At 36.7% G+C, this 17,979-nt stretch overlaps 1 protein-coding gene across 1 annotated transcript in view; it reads right to left on the reverse strand.

The window, feature by feature from the left end:
• The window catches only part of LOC115456219 (scavenger receptor class B member 1), a 90,015-nt gene that overhangs the window by 62,001 nt on the left and 10,035 nt on the right, over window positions 1-17,979 (reverse strand). The gene's annotated exons all lie outside the window — the stretch shown is intronic.

A 17,979-nucleotide genomic window follows, 5' to 3' on the forward strand; every position in this document is an offset into this window, starting at 1 on the left:
TTAATCTCAAGTTTGTGGGGTCGCCCCCCTTGTCCCCTGGCCGCCATCATGGAAAAAGGGGTGAAAACACTTTTTTCGCGATATCTCGGAAACTATGCGTCTTACATAAATTTTGTAAAGTGATAATTTGTAGCAAATTGTTTTGCCTACGAGAGACGCCATTTTCCTCCATCGTGATCGTTTCTGATATATATCCATGGCGTTCTGGAACTCAACTGACCGTTAACTGTCCATCTTGTAACCGCCCGCCTTGCGATAATCGCTCGCCAAGTTTGCAGGACATAATCGGAACCGCGGCGATTACAAATCGCACAGATCTCCGATCGTCATGAGTTTGGAAATAAAACAGCCGTTTCTCAACCACGGCGGGCGCGAGTAAAAACCGCTTCGTGAGTTCTTAGCCTTATAGAATCACTTTGCTGTCCCGTTGTCAAAACTTTTACAACTCGCCAAGTTACTCAGTGCGCGAGTCCAACTCGCACTTGGCTGATTTTTTTGCATAATGCATAGGTACGCTTACTTTAAAATAACAAGGTTTTTGTGTTCACTGGTGCGCACTGTTAAGAAAATTCAAGTGACGAGAGACGGAATCCTATATCTTTCTCCTCTTTGAACCTTAGAAATAAGGGATTTGGTAATTTATGTAGCTAGTGAATAAAACTACTAGTAGTAGTTAGTATACCTATCTTCTTAACTATTTGGGCTAGTTTAGGTTTACACGCTCACATCAATTTTACATATTACTTTATCCCTGTGCAGGTTTCGGCGCCATTATACTTGTATAAATTAAACGCGTCTAGATCCATATGCAGTTTTACTTAAGTATGTAGTGTTTGCGGAAACTTCGATAACAATAATAGTATATTCTATATATTTTTTTAAATTTTTAGGTAATCGAGCCTGATATTACACTCAAAATAAATAAGGTTATTAAAAGCCGCAAAATTATAGATTTTCAATATTTTTTGAATCAAATTAAAACACTCAATAACCACAACAGAGCAACAGGTTGTAGTATCGAACATTTACAACTATTGAAAGAGAATAATGTTTGCTTGCAGTCAACATTTTAAATGAAGTGTAATATGTGCAATATGGAATTTAAGCTATTTAAGCGCTAAGAGATATACTGATAGTATGGACGGATATCGTGGAACTGTGAATGGAGCTATGATGACTGGAGTTGGTAGATCAAATTTAAACGAACAGTTAGCTTCCATAGATTTTCCAATATTAACGCAAAATGTTTACATGAAATGTTACGACGAGTTAGCTAAATGATTGAAATTAGCTGCAGAGGACAGGATGCAAGAGGCCGCTAGGGAAGAAACTGATAAAGATGTTGCCTGTGGCGATGTAAAAGACGGTATTCCTATACTTACAGTCATAGCTGACTGCTGTTGGTAAAAAAAAAAGTACAGAACCGACTATTTTGCTTCGTCGTGTGTCGCAAATATTATTCAAAACTATGGATACAAAACTTTTAAATTGTTATACATGGATGTACAATCGATCGATTGATGATCGATGTCACTGAGAAGCAATACCTATTAAAAAAAAAACTATCCAAAAAAATATAACCAACTTCCGAAAAAAGAAGTCTTTTATTTCTCACTTTTTAGTTATACATCTAAAAATGACATCTCATTACATACACCTTCTGACTCAAAATATAAATTCCAATATGTAATTTCTAATGACTTAATTTAAACTTTCAATACGTTAAATATTAAAAACTGCAGATCTATGGAGTAATTATGTGGTCCATTATAAACATCGTAGCACAGTAATTTTCCTGATTTACTGTCTGATTACGGAGTTCTGGTGCCTATCTTTCGGCTTCATGACGAGCTCCACTTTACTAAAGGGTACTTTCTAAATGCAAATGCTTAAACTTTTAAGCATTTGCATTTAAAAAAGTGAAAATAACAATTTGTAAAATTGCCGTTAAAATTTGTTAAAAATGTTTATTTTTTATAATTACAAAATGATACATATAAACTATTTCATGATGAATTCTTATATATTTAATAATAGAATTCATCATTTATCATAAATTCATAAATCATAAGTTACATTCCAATTAGATAATTAAAGCGAAAAGATCAAAATTGGTTGGTCTGACTATAAAGATAGCCGACGCGCTAACTCTACGCACACAGCTACGCAACGGCTCTGTGTGAGTGAATTTTGCGAAGAATTACCTATAGTTGACTTCACGCGCGGCACGTAAACGCTCTTAAGTTGACCTTAGTACTCATCACAAAAATCCAATGAAGGCGCGTGTACAGCCTTTTTATAAAGATCTCAGTACGTATAGAGTCACGACTATACTTTGTGAATGTTTTGTGTTGTTATTATGATTAGTACATTAATGTATTTCCCACTACAGCCATGGTCGATACATGTTCACCTTCGGAACACATACACGACCTCACTCTGTTGGTATTTAGACCTTATTAGAAAAAAACAGCGGAGTTATTTACGGTTATGTGAACTGATAAAAAAAATAACGATAATTTTTTAAGGTTTTAAAATTAACGATACTCATAAGTCTTAATTTGAAGTGTGATTAAAAAATCTAGTAAGTTTTAATATCCTCTGAATGACTTCTCATTGCTATTCTCATCATGTCAAGTGACACACCGGTAAAGCAGCAAAACAAGAGGTCGTGGATTCAATACCCCACAACAAAATAGGTAAGTACTAATATTCGAATGGGGATTTTACCATTCGCCAATATTTGTTATACGTTTGAGTTGTGAGACTCTTAATAAACGATCCCAATCTTCAATCCGATCCAGGGAATAGACCAATGAAAATAAGTCATTTGTAAGCTTGTCAAAAAAAATATTCACATGATCATTCAAAAAAGTGATTGCGGTATTTTATTAAAAGCAACGGTCAGTTGATACTCACCATGTAGGAAAATTATAAATAGAATAGACCTACACAGTGTACAGCCTAGGATTACGCATAAAACTCATAGATTTTTCGTAAGCGTTATTTTCTAGGGACGGAGCATTGCTGTGATAACAAATCTGTTTCTCAGTGCTGACGGTATGACAGTCTTCGCAGTGCGTAGACATAGGGCCGTTGTGATTGGCTAATATTGAGATAAACATTAATCTAGTTGGCTGGCTAAACAGCAAGCTGTCAGATAAACAAAAGCAAACAAACTGAGAAACAGACTTGTTATCACAGCAATGCTCCATCCTTAGATAAATAACGTTTATGAATACGGACGTTAGATTTTTTCGTAAAGATTGAAACAAATAGTAATACAATAATTTATAATCAATAAATATTATTAACGCGGGGATATGACGCAGTCGCCGGCATTACAAGACCGGAACCCCGCGCAGGAACTGACTCGCCGGCCTAGCGATTACCCAATATGTCCATTAGGTACTAGGTGCCAATCAATTTTCGACTCAGTTACTTTCGGCTTCGTAAGGAGACCGAAGCCGAATGTTTGCATCGACGGAAATGTTTTCCTTTTTTTATCCACTAGCGTAATAACGTAGTTATCTTTAGAAGACGCAATATGTTTATACGAAAGCTATATATTAAAATAAAACTATAATTCTTTGGATAAATTTATTGCGATTTTTTATTTAATTTTCATTCCGACTAGTCTGTAGCCATTATGGTCACGAGGCCGACTCAAGGCGGGATTAAAAAATCAAACGAGAGTATTCGCAAAGTACATAGTTTTATTCCATGGAAGCAATTATTTATCTCTATTTATTCATTACACCAAACGAATAAAGCCGTTTATACATCCTACAGAGCCATTTACACCTGGTTCAATAATCTATTATAGGATTTAACATTAGATGAGTCAAAATTCAGCTTCCGATAATTTTCGTATAACAAAATCGAGCGCGGTCTTCTTTTTCGGCGTCGCTTTCGGCCAATCATCGCAATTTTATATCTGACCTTCGGCTTAACAGCAACCACGTGCCCCGATACCGCGCATTTCCCTTTACGAAATGAACTTCCTAATATCGTAACGAGTGATCAATTATAATAATTACATTGCTACCAATACGCTTTACCTTGCTCTTCATATACAAACTTTTAAATTCAGTGCCATGACCCTACAACGACACTTCACACAGTATCAATTAAAAATTTCAGATTACTTTAATTTTCCTCTGTGCTTGTAATGGATTATGCATGATATTTTATTGAATGTAGATAACAAAGAATCCATGAAAAAATTTACACCTACCTGAGAGCGATGCGATTAATTAACAATACTTAGGTAATACTATTTTCAGAGGCGGCCCCTTGGGGGAGGCAACCCGGCCAACCGCCCGGGGCCTCGCGCTTACAGAGGCCTCGCGCGGTGCCTCGCAGGACCTTTTTTTACGTTCTTACCGACGAAACAGTTAATACAGAGGAACGTTTTTTTACTCTGCCCGGGGCCTCGCGTCTGTTTCTTTTTGCTTTCGCCTGGGGTCTCGCTTCATTTAGTGCCGCCACTGACTATTTTACCTTATATACGGCACAATATGTTATATGTTAATCTTTTGTACTATTTTTTATTGCCGACGAACTGGTAAGAGTCCGTAAATAAGTAAATTAGATCACATGCATTTCGTAAGAATAAATGGACATAATATAGAAGAATATATCGCTGTGTCTAACATAGTGGGCACTGCTTCCATTACGGCATTATGATTGAGGACATTTCAGGCAGTTTATATTCAACATTCAATGTAAATGGGCGTATACTTTGTTATTCGTATAAAATTACTGTCAAAAGTGGTGCTTATCGTCGTTATACAAACACTGGACTATTATCTACACAAATACGCCTTTTATCCTAGAATTCTTACGTAACTTTAACCGTTTAGTCACCGCACGAAAGATAAAATCTCAAAAGGAACAAATTGTTCCCCCTTTTGCAACACTTTCATTGATACTCCGCTCCTACTGTTTATAGTGGGCTATTCTATAGCCTAAAGCCCATTTATCGAGAAAGAAGACTTTTTAAATTCCAACCAGCAATTCCTGAGAAATTAACACATTCAAACAAACCAACTCTTAATCTTTATATAAAGTATAGATAAGGGGCGCGTCTATTGCCATAAACGCCACACATTCGAGACTATAACTTGATATTGAGCAAGAAAACCCAGTACCATTTTACCCGACTCAGGAATCGGCCCCGAGACCTCAACACTGCAATCGTACTGCAATACAACTACGCTACTGTCACAATTGTATAAAAACTGGTCAAATTATTTAACGAAAGGTATCATGTAGTTTAATTAATGTCCGTTTTTAATTTCCGTGGGTGGTAATTAGTTATTATATTTGACTTTTGTTCGAAGCATTTATATCGGGTCATGACCAGGGCTACAACCTTAATCACTGAGATTCGTCTCCTGATTGAATAATTATTCTTGATTAATTCAAATTGTTTGTTTACTTTGAAATTAAACTAATTTTCGGATTCTATCGTGGTTTTTTGTATTTTATTTTTCTCCCGACTTTCGAAGACTTTGCAGCCTTCATGGTCACGGGGGGGACCGCGATAGAATCCGAAAATTAGTTTAATTTCAATGTCTAACATTCGCGTAAACATAAGAAATCATTTTGTTTGTTCTATTATAAATGTTCTATTATAAATGTTAATATTAGATAATTATTTAAAAAATAATTATAACCTCGTTGCTCATGAATCTAGGCAGTTTGTGAAGAACATTTTAGATCTAAACTGTTGTAAAAATTATACTTAAATTATCGAGTATTATACAGTTGATTTAATTGAAAACAAAAAAATGAAAATCAAATTTAAACCATGCATTATCGGACAATGTAACATGAGGGTTCAATCGATTTTTATTGAGATCCAACCATTGACGTATATTCTATAGGCACGAACGTCCATATAAACTATTTGTTCAAAATCTGATCCAAAATGGCAACCATAACGTCAATGTTATAACCTATTTATTCACTTGAACATCAAATAATTTTATTTATTTAACTAATATTTTTATTCAAATTCAGGTTTACACTTAGACTCGAGTTTTTATATCATGAGCGCCACTCCGTACACATCCACAAGCTGTCAATATTGACCATACTAAAGTTAGTTTGAATGGATATCGGTTCAAATCATTTGAATACAGTGAATGCTGGGAACGCCAAGTCCAGTATGTATTACATATTATATCGATGGATTCAACATTCTTACTCCAGTTAGTTCTCTAATGTTACACGTGTTTCATAAAAGTATCTTTTATAAAGAATGAAACTTCACATCATAACCATTATAACAAATCAATAACATATTATAAACGAGAAAAAAAACATTAAGAATACATCAAACCAATTAACCTCATATCTAAATTTGATTTAAAATGCACAATCGATCGGCATGAAACTGCGACGATGTTGATTTCTAACTCTTTTTATTGTATTTTAATATCTTTCCTAATGTATAATCTTAATAAACCTATATAAATTGTAACGGTAAATTAAATTGGTTTGTTGTTTTTTTTTTTATTGCTTTGAATGACTAGACGAGCTTGTCGTTCGCCTGATGGTAAGTGGTATGACCGCCCACAGCATAAACACCATACAACACCTTGAATTACAAAGTGTTGTTTGGTATTCCACTGCGCTCGCTATCTTGAGACATGAGATGTTAAGTCTTATTATGTCCAGCAGTTATACTGTGGCTAAAATGCCCTTCAAACCGAAACACAAGGGACACACTGCTGTTTGGCGGTAGAAATAGACATTGCGGTGGTACCTACCCAGGCGGACTCTCACATATGAGAGACCTACCTCTAGTAAATAGTGACAATGGCAATTGTATTGCCAGCCATTGTAAGGCAATGGCTACAACGCTCTAGGATGAAATAGTGTTTACACTGTTGCTTGGCAGCAGAAATAGATTAGGCACTGATACCTATTTTGTATACAAAATATCCTAACACAATTTGTGAAAACGAAAAGCGTCTTTAAAAGGATATCGAACTAGCGAGGCCCGTTTTGAATACAATCCCCCAATCGGCCATAGACTCAAATTGTGTAAAAAAAAATAAACATCACTCCATTATACTCGGGCTAGGTAGAGGCGCAACCAGTACACCTTCTTTCCACCAAGTGCGCTCCATCCCATGATGTGATAGGGGCGAGGCTATCGTCAAATTATATCGTTTCTTTTAATATAATACTTGCTTTAAATATGTTTAAGACAAGTTCATCGACATAGGATCAAGTGCCAAGGTTTCCTTGGAGTCATTGTCTTCCGCGCGGGCTTGAGGTCGGTTCAGAGCAATGACTACTCAATGATTGTTAAAGCAAGGACAGCATAAAGGGCAAATCCTTTTTATATTTAATCGCCATTGTTGAACTGCATATTTCTGTTACTTCGTACTTCTGCTTATACGTATTGTGTTCAAGCTTGAAGGTGCAAACGTGACTGAAGTGTTAATTTATAACCAATTTATTATTTTTCTGCAAAGTTCAAGCTGTGGTTTATTCACCGATCTTTGTCATACGTGGAAGACAATGACGTGCGTCATTGGGGAAGGCATTGTGGTGTCATACTGTCATAAACCGCTATATAACTGACAAATAACCTTACAGGTCGCTTCATTGGTCTAGCGATGGCGTACTTGTGCTGTGGGACTGCTGAGGCTCGATCTTCAAGATAAGCTTTGTTATATTTCCATTGCATATCAATTTGGCAAACAGAAGTGGGTTATATTAAGTAGTATTCTTCATAAACAACGGAATAATGAGATGGCCATATGTCTGGCTTGGTATTAACCATAGCATTTGCTTTTCAACCCAGTGTGGTCTCAACGCGGTCCTGCTGGTTGCGTTCCTCACATTGAGGCGTTAGATTTTAAATTACATAATGCAGTAATTAGACTGAAGACACGAAACAAAACTGTTCGCACATTAACTACCCAGAATGTTTCTCATATATAAATGGAAGATTTATCTGAAGCCAGAAAAGTTACTAAATGCGCCCGAACTCTTCAACGATGTTTAAGCAAAAAAACAATCTAAGTATGAAGTGTTTTGGGGAACGGATCTCAATATTAGGCTATGACTTCACCCATACAACAAGTTACAACTCTCTAAAACCCACTTTTAACATACACACGTACGTTTGTGGAATAAATAAACGATTCTGTACGATGTAGACTGGAGCGAGACTTAATAGTATTTACAAAGTTCCGTATGGCAACTAAAATAATTTCTAATAGCGCCATCTTGCGGAATAAGAACTATAAGGAAATAAGTAATGAGGACGAAAATGGACAATGCATTCAATGGAGTCGAATTTCGTTATAAAAAATATTTATTTTTTTCCAACAAATAATAAATATAAAACCACTTTAACATATTCTTTTTCCCAACGGCCTTAGTTACTGTTTTAATTTTTCCGCAATATGACGAACAAAGATAGGTTTACTACTTATTTGCTACAGACGCCTATGTCTATGAGAAAGTCAACAAGCAGATGGATCACCTGCTAAGAACAATCACAACATAAACCTGACACTGCCACTAAATAATTCGGCTTTAAATACCAAAAAAAAAAAATGTTTACCAAAAAAAACTATGAAGTACGATATCTTTCACATATTACGATAGACCTATCACTTATATGTTCTAATTACTTACTCTGCTGGCCTTCAACATTGTTACATTATTTTGCCATATTTTTATATCACATTTTAGTACCGAAACAAATGTAACATTAAGTTATCGTTATGGTTTTATTTCGTCAAGGTCCAATCAGCGAAATTAGCACAATTATGTAAGGTTATTATTTAGAGTTGCTTATTTCTTTTATCGAAATTTTTGTTTTTTCAATAAAGCGAGATAAGAGATTTCGTTGTAAATCCTATAGAAGTCACTACACTGCCTGTAAATAAAAAAAAAAGTAGTTAACCCTTTCGCGAGCACGGAAAATATATGCAACACTTTTAAAAATTTCACGCCGTAATTTCTATATAAGTACATTGGTATTGTATTGTTTAACGCCATAACTTTTATTTGAGGTAAGGAGGGCATTGATTGCAAATATTTTTAAGTAGTCTATAGCAACGCTTAGAATAATCAAAACCTTATTTAGCGGCATAATTAGCATTGCCCGCGAAAGGAGCAAGTTATAAATGCTATAACCTAAATTATAGAACACTGACGTCACATAGAGGTTATGCTCAAAACCAAAGGATCTCCAACACAAGTAGATCAACAGAACACACGCGTTACGATCATGATTACTGATGTGAGACAAATAAACGACCGGTGACCATACTACCATGGTACAATTAGTAATGAGCCGTGGAAAAGGCACAGCTGATCGCTTCCTCAGTTTAATGACAAATTTCTTTATCCCGGCAAAGTTTGTGATTGCCGATCCCGGGTGATTTTGTCACCCGCATTGCTCTGGAGGGAAGTGGACAATTAATGTTTCCAACTCCTCCCTATCTTTCTATTTGATTAATTTCTTTGCGGGATAATGACATATTAGTTTTCCCTGAGACTCGCCGAGCTTCACTGCTCGGTGTAATAAAATGCGTGCCACTGCTGATCCTGGCTTACAGGAGTTGTAGTGGTGGGTGTGAGGGCGGGAAAGTCTCTATCCCGGCAAAGTCCAGAAGGACTCACTTTAAAAACTCTCAGGGAGAACCCTGAGACTTGAGTCCGAAGTATATAATATCGACATACGTATTGCTCTGAACGATTGCCTGATTGTAAGCTACGTCCTGATAGTAGATATGTATTGATTTCCGATATAACTAATAATAAGTCCGGCCTGATGCATTCCTTAATTTTTCCAGAAAAGATTTTTTTAAATTAAGGTAAGCGATTCGACGCCCATAAACACTAAAAAGACCAACCAACACCTTGAATTACAAAGTATTGTTCGGTATATCTATGTTAAAATGTCCTGAATTCCCTGAGCTCTGGAACCTCAGGGCCCTTATTCTGTATGATAGTGTAAATGCGTAACGCGGCCGTGTCATGTTATCTTCGTGAAATGTGCGTGGAATGGTATTCTGTAAGCCAATTTCTATAGTCCTAAACATGATGCGTTGTGTTTCGTGCTTGTTACGCACTGTTAAAATAACGTGCGGGATGGAGTATAAGGCCCCAGATCAGTTGTAATTTGTTACTTATCATTGGTAGCAGTCAGGCAGGTCAACCGTTCACAAAAACTGATATATTTTAACAAAATCCGTTTACTGCTTCGTGAGAATTTACAAAACACAACATAATGGTAAAACAAAACGTTACGCAATCCATCTTTGTGTACGCGTGAGATTAATCCAAGGTCCTCACCTTCTGAGGATCAAGAATGATATACTTTCATATTGACTTATTAGTCAAAGAAGTATTGGAAGATATATAGGGAGAAAGAGAAGGACTGTTTGCCTGATCGATGCTTCTCACTCCGTAGACTTTGAAACTGTACCCGTGGAAGACCGCGCTGGATAGTGGACGTGCCTAGGATACGCTGGGATTCAAACCTGGGACCTCAGAGTGGTGTCGTACCGCGCGCCATACAACTACACCACCGAAGTAGTCAATTAAAAATAATCAATTATGCGATACAGGCCTTGCATTAGTTATTGTTATCGCTTATTAGTTCATACGGCCATTATCAAATGTATATATACTATTATATGAAGCTGAAGAGTTTGTTTGTTTGATCGCACTAAGCTCTGGAACCAATGGTACACATTGAAAAATTCTGGATAGTCTAATTATCGAGAAAGGCTATAACCTATGTAGCATCGCGCCATGACCAATAAGAGCGGAGCATCAACGAAAAATGGTTCAAAAAGAATTATTCTTTTTGAGAGCTTCCGTTGCGTGCTCTGAGTAAACGGTTCAACTTAGGCAACAGATATGTATGACACGTTCTAAAAAAATATATAATAACAAAATGTCCGCCGTCGCATCTGTCTCCCTGACTGAACTCGATAAACTCAAAAACTACCCAACGGATTTCGATGTAATTAGGAATAATAGTTTAAGACCCTGGGAATGACATAAGCTACTTTTTATCCCGCGAAAATATATAGCGGGACTTTTATGCCGGAAAAACTGTTTCACGCGAGCGGCGCTACGAACAAAAGCTAGTAAAAAAAATTTTGCATATTGTTATAAGAATCACAAACCGCGGAAGTGTCCGTCACGCTCTAGTGAACCAAGTAGATTTTTGAATTTTTACACACGATACAGTTAAAAATTACTCTACCGTGTAATATTATACTCATTAATAATATTGTTATCATTACTGGCTATTTTATACAACTAAAGCTATTTATTTATTTCGAGCAACTTTTTAGACAACTAATCCCGTAACGAGGTATGAAATCGAATAACTTATTTAAAATGACATAGCATTAATACGAACTAGGTTCATATAAAAACAATTTCCTTTAGCTTTATGTATTGGTAAATATAGAGGTGATAAAACTAAACGTTAGTTTATTATGTACAAGAGAAAGGAGACGGGTGGGTTGAAAACCTTCATAAATCTCTAGAAAAAAAAACCCATAAAACGCATAAACGGCGCAATTTTGAAACAAAAGCGGTCGTACAGTTGTACCCTGAGATATTTCGCCATAACCGCGACCTTATGGAGTGAATGGATATTATTGTGTTATCGCGTGTGACTGCTCATTCATTTCTTAGCACTAATGCCGCTATAATATTCTTAAAATACCAATTTAACACCTCCTAAAATCCGTTTCGGAACAGATTTTTAAAAATATCACCGGTATATTCAATATTTTATAGCATATAGGATGGCGACCGTATATCTGAAAACGATGCCTTGCTCTCAACCCTGCCTCGTCGTCGCCATAACCCTAATCGTTAATGTCTTATCCTCTCCCAGTGTCCACCCGGGGCCGAGGTTCGTAACTAGTTAGTGGGTTGCCCTCAGCATGGTCTCATAATTTCCTAGGGTTGCGAGCGTCTAAAGCGCTCTCCCAAAAGTCCCGTACAACAAACAGGCGATAACAAACGTAAGAAATGTCAAAAAGAAAAAAACTAATAAACTTAACATCAGGCGATCCTGTTGTACATTTACCATAGAATCATCATCATCAGTCACATAATGTCCGCTGCTGAATATAGTCCTCCGCTAAACATCTAAGGGCCGTATCTATCTATCACTCTTTCTATATCTACCCACTAAACTGTACCTATAGTCCAGGACCTGAAGGTTCTCTATGTCGAAGAGTAAGCCATCCACCAAGCCATTGCAGAATATCACTGAAGCATGCAACTTGTAACCAAGACGACGCGGATATTACACAACAGTTGCGTAAGTACACGCGACACTGTAAAGAGAGGCATATTGCTCAAACTTTTTTCTGCCCATTATACTTGGAGAGACATAGATAATAGGTTAATTGATTTTTTTATTATAGAATAAAAAAAAATCAAAGTACAGACCCGATTATAAAATTTAAATTTGGGATGCGTTCACGATATTTAATTGTTCTTAGTGTAACTATTGGACATAGTGCGACTTAACATCTCATGTCTCAGGATGGCGAGCGCAGTGGAATACCAAACAATACTTTGTAATTCAAGGTGTTTGATGGTGTTTGCACTGGGCGGTCGTATCGCTTACCATCAGGTGAACGGCAAGCTCGTCTCGTCATTCAAAGCAATAAAAAAAAACAAAAGAATGTCAATTTTACAGATAAATGATGATATAAGCAAATCGCTTGCTTGATGATAAGCGGCACAATCATCCATTCCATTTGAAATCAAAATTAACTGTACAAATCAGATCCATCTCTTTAGATCTTTTGCGACATACAACATCCACGCCGTCAGAGTTACGCTAAAAGACATTTAAAAAACAATAAGAAATGTACCTACCGTGTAAATAAAACAATCTGTGATAAGATGCAGGAAGATGTCACAATGGCGGTTATTGTGCTCGCATCATTGTCTTTGGCCATTGTCTGCGGCTGACTCACTAATGAGGAGAGGTGACAAAGGAAAATATTATTTTTTTAGTTAACTACCGCTGGTACTGTGGCAAAAAAATGTAGGCTTCTGGGCAGACATGTAGGCCTATCCATCACTAAGGGTAGTGCAGTCGTCGTTTAACAGTCTGCCCTCGCTGTCCGGGTTTCTTTTCGAATAAATTATGCTTATATAACGAATATGACTTTGTTTATAAAAGACTTAAAAAGGACAATTGCTGACAAAAAATAGGCCCGGCGGCTTTCTGCCTTCCTTTTTCCGGTGGTCATCACTTAGATAATAATTGAATGGTTGGTATACGAGCTAGGCTCATATCCTCCTCGCCGGTGACGATCGCGTCGCGTTATCTTTTTATTTACCCTTACTTGCCAGCTCAAGCTGGCTTCTTTCGTTCACTTCGTGTTTTTTATTATTAATTTTATCCGTAATTTAAAATAGTAATATTAACTAGTCTTATAAGTTGCTTTGACGTATCATAAATGCAACTTTGTTCACCTAAGTGATAAATAAAGTATTTTGTTTTAATAAAATAGTGCGAACACCAATCAAGCATAATAATTTATGTAATATAAACCTAATAATAATTAATACGTGGATAAAATACTTTGTAGGTATGTACCACTTTTTAAACATATTGCGCGCACGAAGGAGTGTAAGATTTGGTATAATTAAAGGTCATATAGAAAAGTGCAGCGAAAATAAAAGTTTACGTATAACATGTGTGACGTATATATATTAAATTGGACGGTCAAATTTTACCCACTAGCTATAGTAAATTTGTTTCAGTCATTCATGACTCCAGGAATATTAATATACGGACTAATGACAAAGATTTTTTAGATTAACATATTATGTGCGGACAGAGTATACGGCCCTATACGGGTACATTAGTGCTGCTGAAACAAGATTTTTATGACACTTATTTAAATCGATAATAAAGCCGCGAGTCGTGTACTCATTTCTAATCCGGCTATTCTCTCATTTAGTCAGACGTCCATAAGCAATAGCCGGCGCGAAAATCTGATTACAATTACTATTTCATTACCAATTACAAAACGTAGTCTCTTGTTGACTTGCACGGAAGAATCGCCGACGGACAGCCAAAATTAAACAGAACTGCATCTAGTTGCAATAACCAGGAAACATTTTGTCCAAACACACCCGCTGCTGACTGCACATAGTTATGCCGTGAGTCAGCCGAGTGACTGCGCATACGCACCATGTTTACAAATCACTGCGAACTGCACGAACTACCTATGGAGGTGTAGAAACTAACTCTCATTGAACAATTCCACGATCTACTGGCGCTATTCTTAGCATATTCCAACATAGATCTTTTGGAAATTCCATCTAAACAGTGTATGAATCCATGAACTGTTATTTCATCTGCTAAGTACTAAGCAGAACAGCGTTTTCTTCTGTTAAGAACCTAGCCAACAAAGTTTAAGCAACTGTTACGTAGTGTAATACGTATTAGACATTATAGATTTCACCGTTTAATATCTAGGAATGACAAGTTCAGTCCAAGGATTTGCAATTTTTATTATTGATAGTGTTACTACAGTTTGCAAGTCAGACTACTCACTTCGCAAATCTGTTGTAAAAAAGTCGTTTGAAAGAAAGATCTAGCAATCCTAAACCTTACAAATTAAGACCTAAACTTTTCCTCAAGCACGACTCAAAGTTGATAAAATCTACCTCATTTGCAGTTGCATCACGGATTAGAACTCACGACTGTCGAGGCGACTGCACCCTCAAGGCTATGTGTACAGTTATGTGATGAGCATGTCTTAGCCCTTAGGTACTTTTGGGCACGCTGACCTTTGATACATAGACCATTCTTAGTTATAGTGGTGTCTTGAGTAATCCATATACCTATGTTAAATGACTCAACCCACTAGCTTATGCTCACGGCTTCGCCTACATGGAAGTTTCCATGAGCAAACGTCTAATATATTTACCCGGAATAAATTTCCTTTCCGAAGGTCTCACACTATCTCCATACCAAATTTATTCGAAATATGTACGGTAGTTTTTAAATTTATCGCGTTGAAATAGACAGCCGCGACGGGAGATTTTCATTTATAATATGTAAGAATAGATGTGGAAGAGAGCGAGCCTATCCCGGGCACAAATTCCAAACTTTGGTATTCACTAGAAAAAACATATTATTATGTATTATTCTTAAATTATATAACAGTCAAAGCTAGGCTAGTATAACTGTAGTTGAATAGGTTTCGAAAACGTTTTTAACTTACATATATATTTTCCTTAATAATTATAACCGCTAGGTGCTTTTACAGTAAAAAGAAAAAACAACATAATGAGATAACATTACCAAAAAATTTTGTATGACTTTTGAATATAAAAATAACGAGCATTAGAAGGTCGTGGCGGAGGAAAACTGAAAAGCCATTTAAATTACCTATTATTAAAGTTTCTACATTTTAAGATAGACGGTTGATACAAGCCCAGACAAGGATTTATCATCTATCATATTGGAAACAGCCCGCATCCAGCAACCTCCTGCTACTTTGATCTATTCAATTGTGTTTACATACCAAAGATTTTATCGTGCGAATATCATAGTCTAAGCATATTGTTCACAAAAAGGCTCAAATAAGATGAATGCAAAACGTCCGTTAACGAAGCATAACACGTAAATAAACAGCGGACAACTATGCCACCGACAAAAAGCGATGCGTTCGGTGAAAGCTGACGAAACTCTGCGCCCGCGCAAGTTATAGATTTTTGACGTCTATGAAATATTAGGACTATTGACAGGTGCTCAACTAAAGAAGGGAGAATAATGGAGCGGAGTTAGGAAAATAATTAAACAAATATAATCACTAACTAACAATAAGTAGTGGAATAGCTGTTTAAATTATTTGTAGCTAATTAGGTTCATTACGGAACTGTATATTATAATCCGCGCACAGCATTATCCCCATGGGGGTTTTATTTACCTTGTATCCGGTATCGAGGTGACTTCAACAGCTGATCATTTAACTACTCGTGCGCATAATTTTATAATGAATCGAAGTGTTTATCCAACAGCGATCCTGTTACTCTTAGGATGATGAGAGTAGTTGTATCAGTTCTGTAGCTGTTCTGAAACCTACTACAGGTTCCTAATTAGTACCTATAGTCTATTTGAGTATATTTTACTTTCTGTTAAGCAGCAGCATGTAAACACTTTTGTACTTCGGTTCAAAACATTGTAGCCAATGCATCAACTAGGTATTATCAGATTTAACATCAGGACTTAATCTCAACGTGAAAAGGACAGTGCCAACTGCAGGCAGATATTTTGCTATAGAACGTTCTAGATGACGTTGCACCTGATTTGTTGCAGTAGCCTTTACTATCAGTCTTATTAAATATTATATAAACTTCATAATATAAAACCGCCATCGCCTCTACTCTATGCCAAACATCCGAGCTGATGTCTCGGCGGTTGCTCACGGCATGGTCTGTCACCGATCTACGACCACAAACGCGTCGTCGCGTGCGTGACAAACCGCTAACAACCGGCGATTTATATCAATTTTATTCGTATATCCTCTCCTTTTGTACAACTGTGTGACGAGGAGCTGAACATGAACAGTTACCAGAATGTTAAATTAATTAGCTTTCCATTTCAATCTTCATAACGCCCGCAAATTATCGAATCATTACACTTTCAACCTTACATCAGTCATCAGTCCAATCAGACACCATGGTAGTGTTAATGGCAAATTCTTTAGTTTCAGAATATTAATTCATGTGTTCAGGCAAATACATTTGTAGAATATAGAACTTGTGTATGTTAATCAAGTTTTGATACCAGAATTAACACATGGTTAATTTTATCTGGGTCGACATTAATGATTGCATAATTACAACTAGTTTCGAAACGTGGCGTCTTCTAAGTCACGTGTAATTCTTTACTGAGGATGTGAGTGGCGAATTACACATAGCGAAACAACATTTAAATTTGGAATATTAATGTCAAGTGAAAGTAAAGAGAGGATGAGTGGGAAGCCATTTAATAGACCTCTTTTATGGACTCCCTACGGATACTCATCCGTTAAAGTTTTCATTGCAGTCAGATTCCGTGATGCTTAGTTGGGAACGAAGCCGCGAATTCCATACCCGCTAAGAAAAAATATTTCAGATCTGGGTGTGAGGAATCGAAAATCCAGTAATTTCTGATATACACACAGGACACAGGACTCATGTCAATTAAAACAGGATTAAAACTTCTCGTATCTCATTCAATGTATTTCAAATTCCATTCATTAATCTTAAATCGATTATAAAAATCGTCTACGTCCCCTTCAATCGTTAATTGATATCACATAATCTCGTCACGTACGAGGTGAGTTAACGCAACGTCGACCTCAGAGAGTCCTTGTGCGCCCAAAGTGGATCGCTTACAAAACTACTCACGACGCGACGTCTCTAGCTTCAGGACATACGGAGATATTTACAAGGTACACGAATAACAGACTTGCGTGATGGTACGTGATTACATTCACCCTCCAATAAGCACCTTCTAGATAACTTATGAATGCTGGACTTTGAGGATAAGCAATGGGATTTGGGAAGGGGTTTGTGCTGTGTAAAAAGTTTATTATTTTGTTTAGTAAGTCGTATGAACCATTTGTCTATACAAGGGCGTGGTGAGACATTTTCTAGGAAGGAGGGAGGGGAGTGACAGTGTTCTTGAGCCAAACAAAAATGACTTCTCTGTAATTTCAGATATGATAACTGATTTTAAAAAAGTATAGTAGTTACAAAACAAAAACAAACACGCAAAACGCCTTATCTCCGAAGTCTTAGACAGAGGTGCAACCATACTTTATTTTCATACTCTTTTCGCCATGTGTGTGTCGTCCCATAATGTGATAAGGGGCGACCATATCGATATATCGGCGGCAATTTCAAACTACGGACTAATAGTGAGCCGAAAAATACAAATATCAT

Source organism: Manduca sexta, chromosome 28 (assembly GCF_014839805.1).
Source record: "Manduca sexta isolate Smith_Timp_Sample1 chromosome 28, JHU_Msex_v1.0, whole genome shotgun sequence".
Lineage (NCBI taxonomy): Eukaryota > Metazoa > Arthropoda > Insecta > Lepidoptera > Sphingidae > Manduca > Manduca sexta.